Raw genomic sequence first — 25,858 nt, 5'->3', positions numbered from 1 at the left:
CATTTGAAAAACTGCACTTTAACATCAATGAATGACACTGAAGTTTAATCTCTACATAAATGAGACTGAGTCTGGATGTGCTGCTCTGTCATTAACTCCTAAGTTTAGGGAAAGTTAAAACAAAAGAGGACAGTTCAGATCAGACTTGACAATGAGCTTACTTTGAACAAACATCTCAGACTTTCTGAGCTTCAGCACCTACAGCAAGATATTTTAACAACAAGCAACTCAAGAGATCCAGAAGTTGGAGAGAGTTAGCTTTAGCTGAGCCAAAGAACATGTGGGACGCTAACCTAGCAAACATTTCAGACTTTTCTCTGTGAATTCTGAGAAATAATTTCCTATTTAATGACAGAGCTACATATCTTAACTCAGTCTCATTAAAACAGACTCTAATTCAGTGTCATCCATCCATATTAAAGTGCACTTACCCAAAATGTTTGTTGCATGTGTAGCGGTTGTGTACTCTCTCTTGCGTTGTGTAGATAATCAGGCACGAAGCTTCTTCCCTTTTGGTATCAAATCCGCCGTTTATTTGCAGGAGCTGGTAAAACACACTGATATTACACTCACAGTCGCACACGTGGTAACCTCCCGATCATGCTAAAAACACAAAACAATTTATTCAGCATGGAGGTTAAACTTAATTAGCATTTTTCTAGCAGAGCTCATACTGGTCATCTTACCACGGCACCCGGACACAGCAGACTGAGACCGCAATGTGGGGGCACACACCCCAAGTCTGCAGGGGCCCGGACGTGTGCGTCCACGCCATATCCGGCGGTCACCGTGGGAACCAAATATGTAATATGAGATGGCAAGTGGAATCATTAACTCCGCTACACATGAGCTCCAACAAAACCTGTCCAGGTAGAAGGCCACTTTGACAAACAGGAAGTGGACGATTCCAAGCAGATTTATAGAAGGGGGAACCGGACTGTACTAAGTGTGGTCGAGTATAGAGGGGTGTTTTGTGGGTTTTTAAGGCTGATAATGATTATTAGTGAAACATTTGGAGTAGATATTCATTTGCAGTAAATGAAAGTATTTAAAATCTTGAGTTAAACTTAGAAGAACACAAACTCTAACAAAAAACTTTGTTGATACGTTTTTGTTTTGTTTACAGATGTTAAGTTAAAGGAGTTTTATTCGTGACGTATAACCAATCAAATCACTCCAGAAGACAGAGCGACCACAGGTAGATTAAGGTTCAGAGCCAAAGTAGCACCATTTTTAAATGGATTTATTACTGTAAATCAGTAAAAAATAAAATACTGATAATCAGTAAATCAGTCAGCCCACAATTACTACAATTCTACAATGTATGTCTCTTTCCTTTGACTTGTTATTTGTACAATATACGATGTATATGATGGCGTTTTTTCATAGCAAAGGCTATACTATGATGTTTTCTAAGAGACATACGATGCTACTCTGTTTGTTCTGGCTCTGGGCTGCTGCACTCCTCCTCTGTTGTTTTCTGGATTGTACTCAGCTTCATGCCTTCGTCCATCCGGCCTCCGTTGACTCGTCCCGCCTGCCGTCTCTGGAGCTGAAGCTGGACTGGAACAGACCAAAGTACAGTCCAATCACGATGCCAGCTGCCTCTCAAAAGGCTCCTTCATCTGGCAGGTGGCACCACTTCTTCTGAGGGGAAGCTGAGCTGGCCCGGCAGAACTTTGGAGATGTGTTCCAGTGGTTGGTGGATGTGTGGGGAGATAGAGAGGGACCTTTGAATTGTTCAGAAAGGAAAACAGGGAACTCATTGGTAGTTTTAGTTTAGGGTGCTACTGCGGTGTGTTTTGGGGTTTTAAGAGGTGAACAGGAAGAGGTTTTTTTTGTATTGATTATCTTTTACTTTGTTCCTAGTTGGAATGTCCATCAATGTCAACATGAAGTTCACGTTTAGTTCTGTTTATTTATTTTTATTTTACTAACACCCATTTGTTTTTAACCCCCTCACATGTGTTGTTGTAAACTTACTCTTTCAAATAAATTCTCGTCTAACCCTCTGGAAACCAGCGTTTGGACTGGTTTTGTGTTGCTCCTCACCTACTGACAGCTGTGGACTAAAGGCTATACTATGACGTTTTTAGAGCGACATGCTATACTATGATGTTTGTTGGGCGACACGCTATACTATAGGCTTTTCTAATTGACATATTACTGTGACTTTTTTTTGTTTTAGTTTTTTGGGTTTTTTTTTAGCAACATATAAGAATTCGAACAGTTTTAAAAGTTACTACACTTTTACTTGTGCAATGAAATTATTATTCTATGGCATTTTTTAGATGACATATTATACTCTGATGTTTTCTTGAATTACATACTATTTTGACAATATACTGCACTATGACATTTTTTGAACCACATATCATACATGACAATTTTAGGCAACGTCCTATCATTTTGCGCTTTTTGAACCACATAATAATCTGTTTCATTTTTTTTTCTTGCCAACATGCTGTACTATGAACTACAGGCCATACTATGCTATTCTTGAGTAAAGCATACTATACTTTGACATTTTCTGAACTACATCCTATACTATGGCGTTATACACAGAGTGCTTTGGCTACATGTTGATTTATAATCTAGATTTTTTTTCTGTTTTGTTTTTTGACAGGATTACCACAGACCTGACCGTGAACACCGTTGACAACCACCTTAGGGAGACGCTGTCTAAGATCTCAAGGCTGCTTGGTCGTGGTCTTTCTGGCACATACTCTTCCAAGATGAGCCGGGAAGTTTAACACTGATGGAATGACACCAGGTCTAAGCCGACAAACTTCCAATTCCTCCTCAACCCATAGTCTCTGGGAAACCTACATGGAGTAAGAAAAGTAGACAGAGAAGTAATTAAGTCTGTACACAACATATTAAAAAGAAATCATGCTAATAAATTAAGTACAAAGAACCGAATTCGCCAATATACTGGAGACCAGAGCTATTTAATTTGATAAGTATAACCTTGTTTAGTAACATTTCAATTATTTGAGAGCAGTCCTAAAGAACTGCCTGTAATCCCAATCATCACCTATGAAAAGTCATTCCAAGTTTCCTTGTCTCAATCGTACGACGTAGTGTGTAATTGTACGCAGCACAGTGAGACGGCATACTTGTTTCCATTTTCACACCATCTACATCAATGGAATGCACTGAAACTTTGCCCCCACTAGCTTAGCCTCGCTGTAGCACGCAGCTCAAAGGGGCGTGTCCTATCTACTCATTCATATCTATGAGAACAACGATGGCTGCACATAAGGACGCCTGACATTGATTAGCTGCATAAATACCATTATATACAGTCTATGGTAAATACGTATGTGAATCCCATCATTGGCTGCAGCAGCCAGTCACCGGTCACTCACTGACTCACATTGAAAAATAGCACAGAATGAATTGTTACGTGTTTATTTTATTTACAATTTAGGTTGGATTTTTTTTTGTGCGCAGCACAGATTTTCTGTGCGCGGAGACCGTGTCAGCAGTGCGCAATTGCGCATGCGCGCAGCTTAGAGGGAACAGTAGTGCTGACCTTTTTGATAACCTTCAGTCATTTCTAATGTGTAAAGGAGCCCTGGAATGAAATAACAGACATTAACACATGCACGTAACAGGCACTGTTCTTATCACACTTAATGCTGTAGACAGTGGTGAGCCTTCTTACTTTTAATGACTATTATTTAGCTGTCTATCTCAAGGCTTTCAATTTTCTAATAAAGACTGGGGTTTCTCTATTATAGGAAGGGTATAGTCTGAGAAAGTTGTAGAAGTGTTTAAGGCTTATTGTGTCATTCGGGCTGCCACCAGCCCTACAAAGTTATTTCCATAAAACCAAAGGCAAGGCTGGTGTTACAGAGTATTTTTCACCAACTGGGATTTCAACGTTGATTTCAAAACTGAACATCTGAGACACCTTTCTGCTCTCTGTTCAACCAGTTACAACAGCAACATCTCAAGCACAAATGTGTGTAATCATTGTGACAGTTTGTTCAGTTTTAGACTGAAAAAGCCAAACTATTGATCAGTATGTCATAGTCAAGTCATATTGTACTTGCAGACAAAGTGTAGTCTACCTGAAGACATAATTTCAACACATTTGACAAATAGAAAATGTCATAAATGTGAAACTAATTCCTGTTTGAGCCATAGAAAAAAAATCCCTACCTCAAATGTTGGTGAAATTTAATTCAAATACATACAAAATGTACGCTTGAAATTATTTGTCACTTTGAAGTACAGATCGGTACAATCGGGGTAATCTGTGGCTCATGAGGTTTGCATGACCTGCTTCAGCTCCACCTCCTGATCACCTTATGATTAGCATATTAGCTTATTAGTTAGGGTACGTGTGCTCACAGGATCTGTCATTGTGGTGATTCCTTTTTCTTGTCTTTGTAAGCAGCCCAGCAATGCATTCTGGAAGGGAGAAGAGAGGCAGGATGTCGCATTGCTTTGCATTAAGTTGAGGTCTAGACTATTTTATGCAAATCAGCAGCCACTCAACTCATCTGGAAACTGCTAGAAAACTTCTGAACAAAACCTAAGTGATCTAAGATGAAGACAGATTCAGCAGCTGCATAGTTTATTGCTCTTCTCAAATGTTTTCAGCAACAAATTTTGGTGAACCGTTTCTGTATCTTTGTGAGATAGTGACACAGCGTCACTGTAACTATGACTATAAGTGAACGCTACGTCAGCTGCCTGCTGATGATCACATGATTGCAATCCACTACAAATCGACCGCTGTGGACTCATCGGGAATTATCCATTGGAAATCAAACAACAACTGAGCACCCTTCAGGGATTACTGCGCTCTCTGAGTGCTTTTCTTGTATGGTTATGTTTTGAACTAATAGAGCCTCCAAAATACTATGTTCAGCTACACCTGAGGGCCCAGATACATGAAAGTAAATTCAAACCAGGAGCAGAGATGTGCTACTCTGTCTTCTGTCAAAACGTGTACTTTAACAAACCGCCAACACAGCCAGTGACAGTATATAAAGATTGACAAACTCTCCATGATGTCACACATAGGTTTCCTGAACATCATTTTTAAAGCTCTAGCCATCTTTATCTTGGTAGTTCCTGACTCCTCCTGTCCACATGATAATTGAAAAACCTCCTGCTACACATAAACCACTGACACATTCCACCCCTGTGTTGCATCCTGCTGACAGACACTTGTCTTTCAGCTTGATGCATTTTCTTTGCATGTAGTCATGCAGATTGAATTTACATGTGGCTGATCTGATCACATTCTCATCCCAGTACTTTAGAACCGCATGAACATGCATTATCGCCTGTTCAGATAACTTAAGTGTATGCAAATTGGAAGTTAACACCAGGTTTAATATGTGAACTTCTGCTTTGCTTTGAAATGACACCATGAAAGAAAATACAAAAAAAAATCAATGTTGGAGAAAAATGCCAACTGATTTGCTAGATAAAATAACTTTCTCCCTCCTTTTAGAACTATTTTGAGGGAATCACCAATAAACTATCAAGTATAATTTTTGTGAACAATTATGGGAAACATTGGCCAGATTCATGTAACTGTGTGAAGTTTCATGAATGAACTCACAGAAATATGCAAACCCAGTTTTTCTGTCAGATTCATGAAACACCATAAATGCCTCCACTTTTATAAATCAGAATCACTGTGAAAGTGAATGCACAAGTCCGATTTTTCACTCTCACATTTAATCATAAATAGATGTAAACATTTGTGTTTGAATAGCAGTGCTTCTGCCTGCTCTATTAGTCTCTCTGTAAGAAAACTACCTAAAGATGCAGCACAGTTTCAGCAGTCGCTGCTTGTGAATATGAAACACAGCTGTAGCTATTACTGACCCTTTTATTAGATGTTGCTTTCAAAGAATCTATCCAACCCACCACTAAATGCATCTTTGATTGTAACTTTACTTATAGCAATGGACATACAATAAATACACTCAATCAGTAAAAATTATCTTTTAATATTAGATCCTGCCTGTTGGTTTTCATCTTTACCTCATATCGATCTGGCTTTGAAAAGTATGTGTATGTATGCTATTTATGTGTGGGCACATTTTCATTTAATATAATTTTTTTAAATTAAGAATTCTATCTGATGAATTTATGTGTGGGATCTGGACCCTGAAGTTTACACTGGATTTGACATTATGTGCATGCAGGTCAGATTTACATACTGTACATACTGTACACCATCAATGCTAGACCTTATATAGAGAGCCGTGTGCTTTTCCTACTTATCCCCAGTGAATTCAATGAGCCCTGTTCAGACATGGGACACATAACACTGCTGCTTCAATCTGCTAAAGTGACAGTATTCTGTCATTTAGACATTGGTCACTTTTATATTAATATACTTCATGGCTTCATTCAGACAAACCCAGCACAGTGATGGAGAGAGTTACAGCGCACATGTGATATTAGTCATTTACACGAGACTCAACAGTACATCAAGTGACATTATGCATCATAACACAAATATAAGACTAAATCTAAACTGATAATAGCTCATCAAACTGTCCAAATAACTAACAGATTACTTTGTGATTTCGTAAACCCTAAAAATTCTGTCCATGTGTGATGATAATCTAAATACTGCTTTACCAACAGATAAATAAAATGTCCTGAAAGCTGTAATGGAGCTCAGAACTCAACCTGATCACAGCCGCTATGAAACAAATGCTGTAACCGTAGCTGATAAACATCTTTATTTTTGCAATTTTTTGCTATGTTGACCAAAACAGAAGAGTTTAAAATTATGAAACAGCACGCATGGAATTAAGGAGAAAAGAGTGTCAAAAATAAAGCTAAATATGTTTTGTATTTCTGATTCTTCAAAGTTGACTCCTGCTATGACAACAGCTTTGCTCTCTTCATTCTCCAACCAGCTTCATGAGGTCATCACCTGCAGCTTTTCCAACAGTCTTGAAGGAGTTCACACATATGCTGACTTGTTGACTAATTTCCTCCATCTGTGTTCCAGCTCATCCCAAACCATCTCAGCAGGGTTTAGGTGAGTGATGGTTGAAGTCAGGTCCTCTGAAGCAGCTCCATCACTCTGCTTCTTGATCAAACAACCCTTACACAGCCTGCAGCTGTGTTTTGGGCTCACTAAGCTCAAACCAGATGGAATGTTGTTTTTCCGGGGTGTTGTGGTAGTTCTGCTGGTTAAGTGCTGCCTTCAGTTCTGAATAAATCTCCAACAGTGTCAGCAGCAAAGCCCCCCTTCACTATCACAGCTCTTCCTCCTTACTTCATGGTGGCGAACCAAACATAAAGATTGCATCTGTTCACCTTCTCTGAGTCTCATAAAGACAAAGCATCTGAAACCAACATACATTTTACATTTTAACTCATTGGATAAAAATTCAGATTTCTGATCTGTTCCTTGTGTTTCTTTGTCCAACCAGTTCTCTTCTTCTTGTTGTTCTCCCTCAGTGGTGGTTTTTCTGCAGCAGTCCCACAATGAAGGTCTGATTCACAGTCTGATGTTAACACGTGTCTTCTGCTTCTGCATGTTTCTGATCTACAGTTACTAACCTGCTCAGTGTTGATTGCTCTCTTGTTTATCGTCTATCTGTTTCTCACTGCTCATCCTGTCTGTCTCACGTCATCTTTGTTTTAAAGAGTTTTTTTTTTTTTTTTACTGCCACTAAGTGTTGAACAATGGGAATCATTGGATTTGTTGGGTTTCTTGCTGTAATATATTATATTAAGTGAAGTGCTCCGAGATGACTAATGTTGTAAATTGACACAATATTTATGAATTGAACTGAATAAACTAAAAAAACATTTCAAGGGACAAACTCACGAGGCTGATAACATATTATCAATAGTTGCGAGGCTGTCATCAAGGCAAACAATGGCTACTTTTGGGTTTATCATGTTTTTGTTTACTACATAACTCCATATATGTCATTTCATAGTTTTAGTGACTTCAGTTTTTTCTGCAATGTAGATAATTAGTACAAATAAAACCAAACAGTTGGATGAGTAGGTTTATCCAAACTTTTGACTGCCATGGTAGATGTTTTGAATATCAAGCTAAATTTGCTCTGAATATCATTCCTTATAGGAGGATGGGACTTAGAGTCCCCTTTAAAGTATTATGTCAACTACTAATGAATGAACCTTGCAGGTCATGATGGTAGCACATTCTGGTCCTTAGCAAAAACAGTGTTGCCCTGAATAGAGAGTTAAAGGGTCAACTGAGTGCATGGAAGGGTGGAGTGAAAACCAACACTTACCTCTCACCTTACTCCCTCTTCATTGTCCCTCTGTACATTAGTCTGCAGGGTAGCAGTAACCTCTGACCTGCTCTGTAAACTCCTAAAAAAAAAAAAGAAATTGTTGAATGGAATGGAGAGGCATGGGATTTCTAACTCCTAAAAGGTTTCATTGTAGTAAGTGAGGAAACATTAGCTGGGACTGAGAGCGCCTTGGGAAAATGTGCTGTATCTTTGTGTGGAGCTGCAGTCGAGCCCTTGCTGTGTGGAGATTCAGAGGAATGAAGCACTCCCATGTCATGTCAACCCAGTAAGAATTTAGTGTGTGTATGGGGGCAACTTCAAAGCCTCGTGCCATTAAGCCTTAGAGCTAGATCCATTCGTCTTCCTGTGTATCTTCTTGAAACAGTATCCACTACCAAATACAGTTGTGTTCAAAATAATAGCACTCCAACATTACTAACCAGATCAATCACTGTTTTTGGTAGAAATTATATTTCTGCATGGCAAATAATTTACTCGTAGGTGCAGTAGAGTAACAGAAAACCAACAGACCCAACAGTCATGACATGCATGCTGTTGATTCTGTGTAATTGAATCAATAATTGAAAGGGGAGTGTTCAAAAATAATAGCAGTGTGGAGTTCAATGAGTGAAGTCATTCATTCTGTGAAAAAACAGGTGTCAAACAGGTGAACCTCATTTAAGGACAAAGACAGCAAATGTTGTACATGCTGGTTATAGTGCATTTCTCTCTGAAATTCAGAGTAAAATGGGTCGTTCCAGAATCATAAAAGCTGTTTTTGGCAGTACAATGCCATAGCTATTGATGGAAGAACTGAAGTGGTTTTGGTTGTTATCAAGAAAACCATGGAAAATGTCTGGTATCGGCTCTTAAACTCTTATGAGCTATTTTTGTTCTTATCATTATATTTGTCCAAACAAATGTACCTTTAGTGGTACCAGGCATGAAAATGAAAAAGAAATTGAAGAAAACAAGGGTGGGTCTTGTCATTTTTTCCATGACTGTATATAGCATGAATTACATTACTTAACCATACTGTATAACGTACACTTCTAATTTGTACAGCATGTTCAGGCTTAGTCTGCTTATTATTGTGTCACTTTCCCATTATTTATATATTTAATTTTTAAAAAGTAACTGTAGATTTTCACAGCATTTGGTTGCGAAACCGAATATTACATTGGATGGCACCCTCTGTAGATGGACCCACTTCTATCTATATATAAAGCACAAATTCTAATTTCAGGAAAATGCAAAATTTTTTATTTTCATGGAATTATACTGGAACTTGTTTATAAATATTAGTCTATATTCAATTTCTGTCAACACCATCAGTTCTTCATCAACACCATCAGATGTAGGTTTTGTTAATTTTTGAAAGGAAATGTTCATTCTTTCTTCAGTTTATGTTGTTCATGTAATAAAATACCATCTGATTTACATCCTCTTATGTCTTAATTATTTAAGGAATTGTTTTTTATAATATTAGAATTAAAAGCAGAGTTTGAAAATGAAGATATCTAGAAATCTGACTTTTCAGAATAGTGTGAAATCACAACTTAAGTTTACATGATGTATTTTATTATATATCAGAGTAACTAAACCTTATTACAACATAATTCAGAACCTTAGATTCTTGTTGGATTAAAATTGTACACTTCTTAGTGAGTCTGACAGAATTGACTTAAATCAAGTTCGAAAGGGAAAGATGTTTATTTTTCAAAAAATTGTTATTTAGAACCTGTTCCTTTACATGGTTAAATAGCTAAGACTTTTCTTTACAGAAATATATAATTCTAAATAATATAGTGTGGATTTAAAAAAAAAATATTCTTCAAACCCGTTTTGTTCCAACTCTGCAGAATATATATATATATATATATATATATATATATATATATATATATATATATATATATATATATATATATATATATATATATATATATATATATATATATATATAAATCGTGTTCGAGAAGGGTGAGGTGGTTCAGGACGAGCTGCTCAAAGGACTTGACAACAAGAACCTCAAGATAGTGGTGGCCTGCATCAAGACGCTCAGGAAGGCTCTCAGTGAGTTTGGCTCTAAAATAGTGACACTGAAGCCAGTCGTGAAGGTTTTACCCAAACAGTTTGAGTCCACATGGTTAAATAGCTAAGACTTTTCTTTATCTATATATAGATATATATACATATATATGTAGATTACCCAAAACTAATAAATGTAATGTAATAATGTACATTTCACAATTACTCAAAAAGGGTTAACAGCTTAAAGCTGTTTGCAGCAATGGAGGTCGATCAAGCCTGAAAGTTGGTGCTACCAAATCCTACAGGTGTCCCAACTTTTCTTGATTACTTACAACCCCTTCTGTCTGCATAAAAATAGTGTTGGAATACACTGGGGCACCACCCTCCAGAGCATTATTTGAACAGTTTTGTGCTGCAGAAAGTAGTGTGTTGCTATAGAAACGGTGAGGGGAAAAGCAATTAACAACAGAAGAGAGACAGATCATCATAACACTTGCAATGAAATTGCAATGAAAGTCAAGGTGTCAGTGAGTACAGTTTTCTTCACCATCAAAAGACACTCAGAAACTGTGGGAAACTCAAGACAAGTTTCTGAGAGTCAACAGCTTGGTGATAGGCAGCTCACAGGACAACAGCTTCAAGCACAGCTGAAAAGTGGTCATAGTAAGAAGTCTCAGTTTCAACTGTGAAGAGAAGACTTTCAGTTGCAGGTTTGACAGGTCGAGTTGCAGCAAGAAAGTCATTGCTAAGACGTCAGAATAAGAAAAAGAGGCTTGCATGGCTCATGAAACACGGCCAATGGACTACTGAACACAGGAAGAAGGTATTATGGACTGAGGAATCAAAATCTGAAATCTTTGGTTCATCATACAAGATTTTTGAATGCCGTTGAGTAGGCGAAAGGATGGTTCCTCAATGTGTGACATCAACTGTCAAGCATGGAGGAGGAAGCGTGATGGTCTGGGGCTGTTCTGCTGGATCCAGGGTCGGTGACTTGTACAGAGTGAGAGGAACCCTGAACCAAAACATCTACCACAGCATTCTGCAGCACCATGCAGTACCCTCTGGTATGTTAACAGTTGGTCACGGGTTCATCCTACAGCAAGATAATGACTCAAAACATAAATCTAAACTATGCCAGAACTACTGTAGGAAAAAAGAACAAGATGGTAAGCTTGAAAACATGGAGCAGCAGCACAGTCTCCAGTCTTAAACCCCATGGAGCTGGTTTGGGATGAACTGGACAGAAGAGCGAAAGCAAAGCAACCTACAAATGCCACATATTTATGAGAACTTCTGCAATACAGTTGGGAAGAATTTTCTGAAGTATACTTGATTTCCATTGTGGAAAGAATGCCACAAGTGTGTTCAGCTGTTATATCTACTAAAGGTGGCTAATTTTATGAGTCAAAAGTTTAGAATACATTTTGGTTTCTATATAGATTTTTTTTCTACTTTATTTGTTGTATGCTGTTATTTCAGAGTACAATGAGACATTAACATGCAGTGTTTCCAAAAAAAAGGAAAAACTGAACACCAAATATTTAAAATCTGCACTAATCTGGCAGCTGTTTTCAGCACAACTAGCTCAGTGCCAAACAGCAGAGCTTAAAAGGTCTGTTACCACCATATGATTGTAACCTTATGCCCTTGTTCTTGTTCTGTGTGGCACAGAAAATTGAAAATAATAAGCTACTACTTTACTAATAATTAAGTATGATGATCTGCTGGCAGACCTTCTTCCCATTAATTACAAAAGGTTGACTGGTGGCTGCACCCAGATTCTTTAGAGGCCATTAACAAAGCCTGTCTCCTAGAAATAGCATTTGAACACAACCAATTTGTAGCAGACCATTTTAAAGAACTGTAAAAACAGCTGGAATGTGTTTGCTATCAACAAAATCAAGAAATGTTAATTTATAGATTTGGTAAGTTGTAAATATGTCCAATCATGCAAAATAATATCCACCTAGGCAAGGCAGCTGTATCTGTATAGCACATTTCATACACAAGGGCAACTCAATGTGCTTTACATTAAAACATTGGAAACATTCAGATAAGCATAAAAGGCACTCAGACAAACATAAAAAGCACCTATAGTATCTACAGCATGATTAAAATTTTAGAATTCTGTTTATACACTGGTAGCACTTGGTTAGGGTGGGAAAGATCCTGGTGTGGTTTATTGCAGCAGAGCCGCAAAGTGACTTGAGACACTCTGTTTATTTTACACTAAATCAATGCCACTGTCCTTCTCTACTCTTAACCAAAGAACTTTTGCTCCTAAGCCACAGACAGGATGTGAATCCTGGTCACTGCTGTGAGAGGGAGCTTGTACACTCACCATCAACCTGACAAGTGTGTTATATTGTGATGAAAAGTGGTATGGACCTGAATAAAACATTTACAACATTCAATGTTTTCAACACTCAAAAAAGTGCAGTAATCCACATGCAGCAACCCAAACTGCATGATGTCCAAGAGGGAAAACTGATTCTGGTTTGGGACCTTCTGATTTTATAGTATCTGGTAATCAAATCTGTTATTGAATGGACAAGCTGGCTGTCACTAAGCCTTAGTTTACAGTGCAGCAGTGTACATATTAGATCCCAGGTTATGTTTATCAAGTTTTCACAGCAGAATTAGCAGCTTCCGGTTTCATCTTCAGGTGTTGAGGGAGAGCAGGTTTCAATTTTGATAAACTTACTGACTGACGTGCATTTTTTGGACTTATTTTAGAATTAGTGGCTTAAGTTCCATTTTTGGATAGTGCACATTAGTTTACATTGCATTGTATGTTGTCTTACTGTGCAAATAAACCTCCCACAAATGTAAATGCCATTTGTGAGTTAGACAATTATTTATGCATGCTAATTTCAGAACATTTTTTCAAAGTTACGCTTTTATAAAGTGGTGGGGACATGTCACCCGAGTCTCCAGTCTAAATGACACCATCATCCCCTGCGAACTGTGGTGCATTTTTTCAATAGAGCACTTCATTTATTCCAAAGTTACCTCTAAATGTAATCCAGCCAGCAGTTATGTTCCTCTTAAAAATAACTGAAAAGCTATTGAGTAATAAATAAATATAATTTCTTTAATTCAGCGTAGTAATGAATAAAATGAATACATTTAAATATCCCAATTTAACAACTCACACACAGCTGCTTTTATGGCTATCCCCTCAGCGTCACAGAGTTGGATCATTCATAAGAAGAATTCCAATCTAGCCGTCTGTCAGTGGAGATCACCCAGAGCGATGAACTTCTGCCTCAGATGACTTGCCCTCCACAGTCACATGATCTAAATCCACTGGAGATGGTCTGGAAAAGAAAAATAAAGGCAAAGCAGTCAAGAAGTCTGCAGTGTATGTGGGAACATCTTCAAGCCTTTTGGGTCAAGTTGTCTCTGTTTGATGATAAGTATTGGTGCCAGTAGTACAATGTTGTCTCCCTCCAGCTCCAACTACAATGAGGGAAAAAAGACAATACAAACTGGACATTAGGACCAACAGAGATAGTAAAGCGGCTTTTGAGAAGTTCCTTTCTGCCAAAAAATGAAATGTGAATCCACTGAGGAATAAGGAGTCTGATCTCTTGTTGTTATAGCACTTGTCATGATGAGTTTCAATTAATATGAGATTTTTTTTATGTGTGTTGAATTATCAGATCCTCTGTTCAGTCTTCATTTCAAGTGTATGTATGGGGATATTCCAACCAGCCTGAAACTTTGCACATATAATGACTATACATAAACCCCTACGAACACAAGTTTTTGTGGTCCTTCGAATTAGTCCACGTCACTATTTTGGCATACAAAAAAAAAGGAACTTTGATTTGCCATTTCTGCCAAACATCAAATTCTACTGACATTAGATGCCTTAAAAGTTGGTGAAATGTTGACCAGAGACTGAATTTAGACATCCATATATATATATACACTTGTAGGAATTTTTTAGGACCCCGAAACCACTAAGGTTTGAAATTTCCGCGTTTTTTTTTTTAATAGCCAGTTATCATACACTCAGCCTCTGCTAGTGCCATTCAATCATTGGGACCTGCTGGGAACAATTTTGTCTGTGTCCTCATCAACAATTTCTGGAGATATTGAAGCCTTACATTCTTTTGAGGGTGAAATTACAAAAAAATAAATAAATTCTGGTCTGAAAACACACGAAATCCTCAAAATTCTGCCAATTTTTTTTTCAGAACTCAATGATGTTGGGTCCCAAATAACTAAAAAGCAGCATGTTTTCTGAACTCATCGTGACATGGACTAACAGAGGGGAAAGCTGTGAGCGATCACCCAGGTTTGTTTGCAATTTTTTGTTTACTATGTCATTCCATGAGTGTTGTTTCACAGTTTGGATGTTTTCAGGTTCATTTCACAGTGCAGTAAATAGTGATAATTAAGAAAATCCTCCTGAATGAGTACATGGTCCTGCTTTTTTGGAACTTTTGAAAGTGACTACCAAATATTTCAGCAGCTTTGCTCTCCTTCAATGAGAGTCCAAAAACTAGTTTGAATTCAGACCCATCTATGAACAGTACTGTAATAATGAGACATGTCTTGCGCCGTGCTTGTCTTTTTTGGACACAGGATGTGTTTGAGAGGTGTCTTTGTTCACTTTGACTGGTGAAATTATGTCAGTGGGTTACATTGACACCAGCAGGCTGTAGGAGGGAGGAGCCGATGAACTGGGTCACATGGTTGCACACTGATCGCTACTCGAAACAGTCACTGCAAAACCAGTCGTTCACAGCTCAGGAGCAGCTCCTGTGTCAGGCGATTTGTCTCAATTCCCAGCGAGTGGAAGAGGCCGATTTCTGGCTGAAACTCGGTCACAGCGACAGCGGCTCTCTCTCTCCGGGCAGACGGAAGCCAACACCGCCTTCCAGGAAGAAAAACTGCCCTTTCGTCGTCGTTGAAGCCGCTCTCCGAAAACTTACTGCTTCGGTTTGATATGTGAGATTTTTCTCTCGCTGTGTAATTAAACCGTATCTGGACTGGCTCTGACAGCCGGCCGTAGCTTCTTACGGTCTTTACGAGGTTTGAGTCGTTTATTTAAATGTTGAGCAGCTAGTTTCTCAACCGGGAACCGTCAGCGACTTTTCAGTTGCTGAACACTAAAACAGAAAAACGGCTTCAACACTGAGGTAGCAGGAGGAGGAAAACCCCCAAAGACACAGGACATGGAGTCGACAAAAGCTGGTGAGTGAAGCTTTAAACCTGCTTTAAATGACGACGGAGTGCAGCTTGTTGCAGTGGCTATAACATTGTCTGCCGCTAGTTTCATTCAAACTACATTGTTTAAATGACTAGCATAACGGGGTCACGTTCATATTTTCTATTTAACGTCGTGTTAACATTGCGACGACGCACTTTAAATTGTTAAAGGCTTTAACTTGTGCTGCTGTGTTCATATTAAAGTGGGTTAGGAGTGCCAGAGGGCTGTTATTACCCAAGTAGTTGGCTTCAGCAGCACTGCAGTCTCTCTCCTCACATGGACCGTCAGCCTAGCCATGTGCACCTGTGTTTACGCTCCCCGTGCGTCTCCGCTCATTGGCCGAGCGGCGCCGTGACGTAGCCATTGCATAATTCCTCTCAGCCTGATGTGTGGAGTCTCACCGCCGGTACACGTGAGGCAGCTCGCAGCGGCGCGAGGTGACCCAGTTTTCCCGGGGAAGGAACATGCCTGCTCCACGTGGGGGCGTGTTGGAAAAAAAAGCCTTTATAGCTATGGTGCGTTCAGGGCCCATGGGATTCTCAGTGCTTTTGTCTATTGTGATGTGTTATTGAAGAGCTGGGGCTGAAAAACAATCCTTGAAGTGGCCTTTGTTTGCATGAACCGTGTGTTTTTATGATAATATCATTAGAATGAATGGTTTCAGTATATTACTGATTATTAAGAAATTCTAGCATGGATTGTTACACTAAAAACTAAAATAAACGCTCATAATACTTATTAATCTATTAATAATTTATTAACTGCACTTCCCAAAATCAAAAGGGTGGACACATTTGTCTTCATTTCCTCAAAGTGCGAAAAACAACCCGTCTCCTATTGACTGGCAATGGACTGATATTAATATTTCTCGTGGGGCTTGAATACTGCACCATTTTGCAGGATTCAGATTTCTAGTGTTTTTAAACTGTAAAAAATCGATACTCAGCTATTAAAATGTTATATTGTGTAACTTTGCCTTTGTGCTGTTTAATAGTTACACATAAAACTGTTGGTAGTTAATAAATGTTACATTTTGAAGCGTTGGCTTTGTTAAGAATGATTGAAAATGTTACACAACAAGTACACAAAGTTTTAATGCAACAATGTATTTAGGAGTCACACTTTCTTATTCCATCTCACCTCTACCCTGGAATGCTTCTCTAATGCTCCATTTTATTTAACATGCATTTATGATATTTGATATTTTTAAAATGACCTCATGATGTCTTTCTGATACCATAGTGTTGAAGTTTTATGCAGTTTATTGCAGACGTGCATATTATCTGAACCATCTGGTTGAAGTAGGTTTTTAATTGGGTCAGACCTGATGACTCAGGCACATTTTTGATACATGTGACATTTGCTGTGAAAACTACTTACTGCCGTCTTGTCAGCCCGCTGTTATGTCAGTGCTGCTGCATATGGAGAGTATTTGTTCCAAAAAATAAAGACATGCAGAGTCTTTTTGAAATCACCTTTTAAAATCTGATTTGAAACTAAATTCATTTGGATGAAGCTTATATGTGTGAATGGGCGCAGGGACGGACCAGACAACCCACTACACACACCCTTGTGAAGCTGACATTATGTAATGCGTGTTACCTAATCATTGAGAATGGCAAAGGAAGAAATCAGGTCAGCCTATGGCGGAGGAGGAAGGGAGTTGAAATGGTGCTCAGCGGCAGCAGCAGCCTGTCTGCTCGACTCCTACTGGTCCGGGAAGCTGTTGTCATATTCTGATCTGCCCTCTTTATGTTAAGCTGGTTGGTTCCACGCAGGGAGCGTCCCTGGAGCTGGTGACAGAGCAGAGTTACATTTCATTGAAGGGAGAGGAAACAACAGGGAGATATCATGAGCAGTGATGGCTGAACAGATGAGGAGAAGAGCGCCACCTACAGAAACTTGATGGAGACACCACAGTGTTGGAGTGAGCGTTAGATGGACTGGTAGAGAATGAAAATATAATTATGTGAAAAGAGGGGATAAGGCTGGTGTTAGTTTTCTTTTTAGCTTAAATGCTAACTTCTCAAAGCAGCAAAAAAAACAGTCTTCATGCAGCTTGATCCCCTCTTTCCCTATCAGTCCAAAACACAAAAATATCTTACTGGCTATCATGCATGCTAACGAATAACAGCACATTCTCACAAATATGAAGCTACAGCCTGCAAATATTTCACATTTTCACATGAAGACAAGACAGTTAATCGTTTAGCTATTAATCGTAGACAGAACAATCAAAAATGAATTAAGAGGTCAGTAATTACAGCCCCACATTTGATTCTTAAATAAGTCTAAAGAAACTGCACTCGGTGAGTTCATGGTGGCTCATTGATGTGTCAGATAGTCTGAAAAATAGAGGTGTATGCCACTGATCCCAGGTTCTGATTACACACATAATACTTGCAGACAGAATCAGTGTTTGGCAGTAAAAACCATATTGAATATCACCCACCTGATCTTTTCCAGCACTGAGCTCTGCAGTGTTAACTGGTGGCTGCAGGCCCTGTCATAACAGCCCATTTCTTCTCCACTCTGCTGTTTTCACACCAGGAGGCGTAATAGCCTACATCAGCTCATCCAGCTCCGCCTCCAGCCCAGAGTCTTGCCACAGCGACTCATCTAATGGCAGCTACCAGTCGTCCTCACCGCCCCGTGGCTCCTCACCCAGCCAGCTGAGCCAGTCAGCTGACCCCACGTTCACCGGTGGTCAGAACCTTCCAGGGACTCAGAAAAGCGGGCGCTCCTCGTCCTCGGCAAAGTGTGGCATCACAAGTAAGACGGACACTCCTGTTTTCAGAAGTTGCTTGTATCAGCTTGTGCAGTGTTCTTATGGTTGTGTTCATAAATGTAACTTCTTTATGCATGTGGAAATGCACATTTTTTAAAGTTTTAACTAGAGTTGCTGCTCTCAGCTATTTTCAGTGCACAATGGAGATAATTTCTGAATCAGTATACTGATCTCAAAACTGTCACAACTCACTGTATTTTTTCGAAGTTGATTTCTTAGTGTCCCAAAAGCAAAAGTGAAGCCAGGGCTGTTGAGAAGCAGAGAAACTAAATGTAGCTTGATTCACCCTTTAAAAACCCTTAGAATAGATCGTACAAACTACACATGACTACCACAGGTCCGTGTATCTGTATCACGTTAATCTTTTCATGTGATGTACCTCATCTCAATGTTACTTGCTGTGTAGTAAAGTCACATTAGCTTTATTTAATTTTAAATGTACACTCACCAAGCTGTTTTGTGCATCCGGTGCACTTTATAGAATGGCTGTATTAAAGGAAATTTTAGGCAATTTTTAATTAAGGTGATTAATATGCAGAATCACTGATGCGATTCTCTTTCAGATGAACTTTAAGACTGTGTTTTTCCATCATTCAGAAATCAACGGCCTGGTGCTGCTGTGTAAAGTGTGTGGTGATGTGGCATCCGGTTTCCACTATGGAGTCCACGCCTGCGAGGGCTGCAAGGTGAGGGTGGCTCTCTGGATGACACACACACTTGCAGGACACTGGAGGAGAATGATTCTCGACAACATAGCGATGGGTGTTGCAGTCACTTTAAGCTGCAGTTGAAGTGGGTCACCACAGGCATAACCATCTGCACAGCTCCAACCAGAGACTCAGGGAAACTAGTTCACTCTCCCCATATTTATATCAGCTGCCCCTCATACTTCATGTTGCTGTGTGGCCTAGTTAACTATGGGGAGCAGCACACGGAGTCAGACGCACTACAGTACTCCTTAGAGGGGGCGCACGCACGCACGCACGCACGCACGCACGCACGCACGCACGCACGCACGCACGCACACAGGTTTCAGGCTGATATGACTCATATGGTCAACGTGTCAGTAGAAGTTAGATTTAAATCTGTCATTGAATATTAACCATTGGGTCTACAAAACATGAAGGTGCTGAAGGTGACTTCAGATCACGTTTTGTTCAGAGTCCTCATTGATCTGCTGATTGACTTGTTAAGCAACTATTTTTTTCTACTTAAAATCCAATACAGTCCAAGTACTTTGGTGTCAATGAGTGTGATTGATTCAGTCTCCTCTGGGGTTCTGTAGTGTCATGATCTATTTGCTGTGATACAAAACAAACACAAAAAACAATCACGTGTCTTACCACTATGCTGCTTGTCTGTGTGGACACAGGGCTTCTTCAGGAGGAGCATCCAGCAGAACATCCAGTATAAGAAGTGCCTTAAGAACGAGAGCTGCCCCATCATGAGGATCAACAGGAACCGCTGCCAGCAGTGCCGCTTTAAGAAATGCCTGATGGTGGGGATGTCCAGAGACTGTGAGTACCTGCAGTCTTTGCTGAGCTCCACTCAATCTTTCGTACAGCATGAATTTACTTGATACTTAATATTGGGGCAAACTCTATATAGATAAAGTAATGTTTTTACTAATACGAGCTGTTTTAATGCAGAAAAGCAGATGATAGGTAATTATGAAGTGTAATCAGAAACTGAAAATGTTAAGAATACAGCCGGCATTGCACCTCCACCAACACAAAAAGTGTGGAGACCCAAAGAAATTATTAAAGAAGAATATTCTAAAATACATAAGTAATAAATACTACTGCAAAAGAATTCGTAAAATGTTCATCCTCACCTCATTATTATAAAATAAAGGTGAATCCTACTAAAATGATTCTCTCCTTGCTTTTCAGCTGTGCGTTTTGGCCGAATCCCCAAGCGGGAGAAGCAGCGTATGCTGCTGGAGATGCAAAGTGCCATGAACAATATGATGAACAACAGCCAGCTGCAAAGCCAGCTCCACAGCAGCCAGACGCTGCCCATCGCCAAACCGCTGCCGGCCAGCGCCACCGAGCCTACCTCTGAGGACGCTGGCCCCGCCCCCTCCTGCTCTCCTTCCTCCTCACCGTGTTCCAACCAGTCAGACTCCAGTTCTGATCCTGAGCCTGCTGTCTCCATGGACACCAGCCCAAGCTCAGCCTCACCCAGTGCGTCAGACAGCGGCGAGGAGGAGGTGATTGGTTCGGTGACCAGGGCCCACCAGGAGACCTTCATGTACAACCAGGAGCAGAGCAGTCTGGCGGCTGAGCCTTCAGCACCCACTGGCCCCCTAAATAATGGTTCTGCCAAAAACACCACCACCAGCAGCCACCAGCCAGAGGAGCGCCAGGATGCCTGGAACCACCGCAACAACCTGGTCACCATGACAGATCACCAACCCCCCTCCAGCCTGGGTCCTCAGGTGCAGGAGAACACCCTGAACCACTGCCCCTTCAGACTGTCCAGGAGCGCCGCCACCAGCCACTGTCCGGCCTACACGCATGGAGCTTTCAGAGCTCCGCCTACAGAGGGCCCAGCCAACGGAGCCTACATTGGCCCTCTCTGGAGGGGAGGCAACAGAATGCATCTGGTAAGATGAACGCAGGGTAGAGACATCATAGGTGCAACACAAGACTAGTTCAGTATGCCTCACAAAAGCAAAAAGATGGCTTTTCAAACACAAATGCAAATAATTAAAATCTGATGAATATTAACAAATGTTGGAGAGAAATTCAAAGGTGATGCACTGATGTTGGCCAGACCCAATCTGAACTCTGACTAATGTTCATCTAGGTTTGTCCAATGAACACATCCCCTCATGTGGACCCTCAGAAGTCTGGACATGAGGTGTGGGAGGAGTTCTCCCACAGCTTCACCCCTGCTGTCAGGGAGGTGGTGGAATTTGCTAAGAAGATCCCAGGCTTTAGAGACTTGTCTCAGCACGATCAGGTCAGCCTGCTGAAGGCTGGCACCTTTGAGGTACAATCTATTCATTCTTTTCAACACACACCAGATGTTTGTCAGGTTGTACTGAAAGCTCAGAATATAACCTCGGAGGCGTTCTCATGTCCGCAGGTCTTGGTGGTTCGCTTTGCTTCACTGTTCGATGTGAAGGATCGTACTGTCACTTTTCTGGGAGGCAAGAAGTACAGCGTGGACACTCTGAGGGCTATGGGGGCCGGGGATCTCCTCAACTCCATGTTTGACTTCAGCGAGAAGCTCATCAACCTGGGACTCAGTGAGGAGGAGATGAGCCTTTTCACTGCTGTGGTGCTGGTCTCTGCAGGTGTGTTGTTAAGTTGTTAGGCTGTTTTCCATTCGGTTTTATCAGTGCCCTCTATATAGAGTTGGAGAATTGGAAAATGTGTCACCACTGGTGACGTCAGGGGATTTCAATGTGGAATCAAGGTCCATCAGTATGGAGGGGGCAGGTATATATTGCAGCCAGCCACTAGGGGGCGACCAAGACATTTTGGCTTCACTCTGGGGGCGCTATCATTCATATATATACACACACACACACACACACACACACACACACACACACACACACACACACACACACACACACACACATACATGGTTAATGCTTTAAGCTCTCAGCCATCATTTTGAGTCACTTGTGTATCTTGACAAATATCCTAATATTTAGAAACACTTGAAAATATTTTATGAAATTGTGTTATCAGATTTCATAGCAATTAAAAATTAAAAAACTGTACACACATTATTCCAGTCTATCCGGGTTAATTCAAACCAAACCAGGACTCATAATGCTCCACCAGCATAGGTCTTATATAACAGTTTCCTCTGTGTTTTATTACACTGGTCTTTTTGTGTTTCTGTTTTGTGTAATTTTATTTTTCTAGAAGAACTATGCCTGAAGGTATAAGCAAGATTTTCCAATTTGCAAATATTTATTTGTAAGTTCTGTGTGATACTCGTTGTACATGTGTACAGATTCTTACTAGGTTAAGTAAAGGGTGCTTGTTGGTTTTATGGCCACACATAGCGCCAGAAAAAGTAATTTTTTTAAATTCTTAATAAATGCTGCGAAACAGATGACACATCAGAGGGCCTTTTGGAGGGCCAAAACCCTCATGTTAGGAAGCACAGTTAGTGGATGTATTATAGTTTATATGTTAGTGCAACCTAAATTCTGCAATACATCTTGTGTTTTGGGTTGTTTGTTTCAAATTTTATTTTGCTCATTAAACAAACCCCAACCAATGCCATCCACCCCTCTCCCTCCCAGATCGTTCCGGCATCGAGAACGTGAACTCCGTGGAGGCCCTGCAGGAGACGCTGATCCGTGCATTGCGAAGCCTCATTACCAAGAACCACCCAAATGAGTCGGCCATCTTCACCAAGCTGCTGCTCAAACTGCCCGACCTGCGCTCGCTCAATAACATGCACTCTGAGCAGCTGCTGGCCTTCAAGGTCCATTCCTGAAGTTTCCTCCAGCACTTGACCTCCACACCCTGACATAAACTGAAAAAATACCCTGGAGGCCACCCGGACCACCAGCTCCGCCTCACCTTCCACTCAACCACACCTGCACCTCCATGATTCTCCCATGAGGCTTTGGGTTCTGCTCCTCCTGTCTAGGAACTGAACTTGACATATAAATGGGGAAAGAAGACCATAAAATGTTCTTGTACTGTACTTTAGGATGTGACAGCCTGTCTGATGGTATTGCATACATACAGACACAATGATTGATGTATATGTTTCTCGTGTTTGTGTGTAGCAACTGTACAAATGTTAGATGCACTTTTCTGTATAGTGTAGACTGGTATTTTTGCATTCATAGTGCAATATGTGACTGCTTTGTGATTTGAGCTGTATAGCGAGGAGTCCAAACTTGTTTCAGCGGCACACATTAATTAGATTTTTTGGTGCTGCGCTCATGTGGTAGAGGGTAAACCTAAAAGAAAAAAACATGGACACTGAATGATGAGGTAAAGTCCTTTTTAAAAACAAAATGAAGCAGAGGGACAGTGAGAGAAATGAGGACAATTAAGAGTCATGTTTCGACTTTGGCCACCAGAGAAATTAGAATGTTTTAATTTGAATGAATTGGGAAGAAGTCTTATTTCAGGCTTTTCATGCAGTTGTGTACATGCTATGCTGTGTTCTTGTCAGTTGCGGGTCATTTTTTTCTAAATTATTTGGGCATTGTGACAAATCAAATGTATTTGTGTCAGAATTCAACACATGGATCAGCAGAAATGGAGAGTGAACCAGTAAAATCCTGGACTTGTTTTATCATGTTGGACATTGCAGTTTCCCTTCTCTTCAGATATTCCTGGGATCCCAGCGTCTGCTGTCATATTTGTCCCAGAACACGGGGCCGCACGGAGAACATTGTCTTGGAGTCACCAGCAACTCCAACCTGCTTGAAACGAATTTCATTTCTATTTTACAAAACTGTACAGACTTAAGCTGAGTGTAGTTAAAGACAATAGATAGGACTATTCCACATAAAATATGATTGTAATATCACTGAAGTGATTGTAATTTAAAGAAATAAGCTGAGTCGAGGTGACAGCTGAGTTGCTGGTGTTCAGATATTTTTCGCAATGCCATCTTTTTGTTCTGTGTCGATGAGTCCAGAATGTCTGGCCTTTAATATCCAGAGCTTCTGTCATTGTGTTAACATTGCTGACATGTGGTTCTGTTCTCCTCTGTGAAAGGATTGCAGTATGCATAGATTTCTATATAAATATATACATACTATCATACATACTTAACAGTATAGATGAATATATCTATATAAATAAATTTTATAAATGCCGTAAAGTGGTTGTGAAGTGGTTATTTTATCACATGATGGTTGATTTTGCGTAATTGGTATATGGAAGCAAAACTTGTCTTTTTTAATTTTAAAGACATCCAAAATATCTGTCAATGAATAAAAAAATACAAGAACTGAAAAAAATGCTGCTAAAGCTGGGTAGATATTTGGGGTTGTCTAACACTATTTTGAATGTAATTTTATTTAATTTTAAGAATAACCTTTTGTAGCCTATATGCCGCTACTATTAGCGCTGTATTAGTACTAGTTTGCAGTTAGAGTATTGGTTGAATTGGGCTAGAGATCAGACAGATCTAAGTTCGGCTCTAGGAGTGGAGGAAAGGAGACTGAACACAATGATGTAAGTTTTAGGTGGTACCAATTATATTTTGACATCGGCAAACAACATTTAACATTTAAAGTGAATGGCCATTCATGAGAAGTGCAGAATTAAGTCACAATTATTTCACAAGAAAACATTATTCGATGGATCCATTATCACGCGAGAAACGACCCATTAGACGCGCGAAAGAGTTCTGAAGTTCAGCCGAGATAGAACACACGCAACAGTTCAGTGGCCCAAATCGTCCAGAGGGAAAGGGCGGTGTCCAGGGAAAGGGAGTGTTAAACGAGTGGTGAATGGGTTTGGGCCAAGAATGAGTTGTTGCGAGAGGCAAAAAGTAAAAGAGAGGGGCGGCTGCCTTAAAGGAGCCTCCTACCAGCCCAACCAGGTGGAGGAGGTGCAGGAGGTCCAGTTCAGTTCACTTCAGTTCGAGCTCCAGGGTTCTTCAGGCAGGGTGTGGGCCTAGAATTCTTTGGGTCTAGCTCGCCATCACCTGGCCTATATAAAGGACAGGACTAATTAAGTTTCCAGTGCGCACAAAATAAATCAAAATACATTCAAAAAGACCAGTGCTAAATATTAATTATAAATAGCAGTGTCAATTCTTATATTGTACAATATATAAATAATCAAAGTTCAATTCAAAATATAAATCCCAATTGAATAAATAATATAATATTTGTCATATTAAAATATTCATTACAATCAAAGTGTCAAAAATACTAAGCATCCAAAGCTAAAGTGCATAATCAGTCACACTGACTAAGTGGACTGGGTTTAAAGTGCATGGAGATGCATAGGACCAATCAACAAATCAAACGTTGGCCTAAAAATGGCACTATATGCATTTAAAAGTCATAAATACGTAACACACATTTCAATAAGTAAACCACAGTGATTTCGTTTCATTTAATAAAGTATATTCTGAGAACCGGGCATGAAAGATGAATGCTAACCAGCCCCATTCAAATTAATATGGTGGCGTGGCTAGTTGAACCCTATAGGAAATGAATGAGAAGAATGCTAATGCTAACGCACTCACCAATTCCTTCTTTAATCAACACCCGCGACTCCACACGACGCCTGGCGGCTCCGGTAGTTGGCTCCTATAGTTTGAGACGTGTTGCTTTAGTTTTAAAAGTTAATGTTACGAAATTAAGCGAAAATAGCACCGTACCTTGCAGCAAATGTTCCCAACGTATCCCCCTCTCGAAGCTCGCGGCTCGCGAGTGACTTCCGGATATAAAACAACCCGATTGGCCGCGCACCGTCACGTGACAGGACGCACAGCGTGACGTATGACGTCATTACGCATTTGACAGGACAGTTTTGGAGACGGAAATGGAGGATATACTTATTTATTTATATTTCTAACTAGGGTTTT

The 25,858-nt window shown here is 40.1% G+C and overlaps 1 long non-coding RNA gene across 3 annotated transcripts; it reads right to left on the bottom strand.

The window, feature by feature from the left end:
• Positions 1–1,227: 1,227 nt before the first annotated feature.
• On the bottom strand, positions 1,228–25,858 carry LOC118470806 (uncharacterized). 3 transcript variants are annotated; one of them, XR_008604159.1, is made up of 8 exons: positions 25,652–25,858; positions 25,517–25,580; positions 17,981–24,972; positions 17,131–17,321; positions 13,460–13,624; positions 8,265–8,346; positions 2,640–2,825; positions 1,228–1,730 (listed from the first exon to the last, which is right to left on the bottom strand). It is a non-coding gene; the product is annotated as an uncharacterized LOC118470806 (long non-coding RNA). The 3 variants fall into 3 exon arrangements; XR_008604160.1 differs by having other exon boundaries at positions 2,667–2,825; XR_008604158.1 differs by having other exon boundaries at positions 1,228–2,825; positions 25,652–25,857.

This window comes from Amphiprion ocellaris, chromosome 15 (genome assembly GCF_022539595.1).
Source record: "Amphiprion ocellaris isolate individual 3 ecotype Okinawa chromosome 15, ASM2253959v1, whole genome shotgun sequence".
Lineage (NCBI taxonomy): Eukaryota > Metazoa > Chordata > Actinopteri > Pomacentridae > Amphiprion > Amphiprion ocellaris.
The sequence above is the reverse complement of the archived record's forward strand: the minus strand, read 5'-3'. Positions and strand labels throughout refer to the sequence as shown.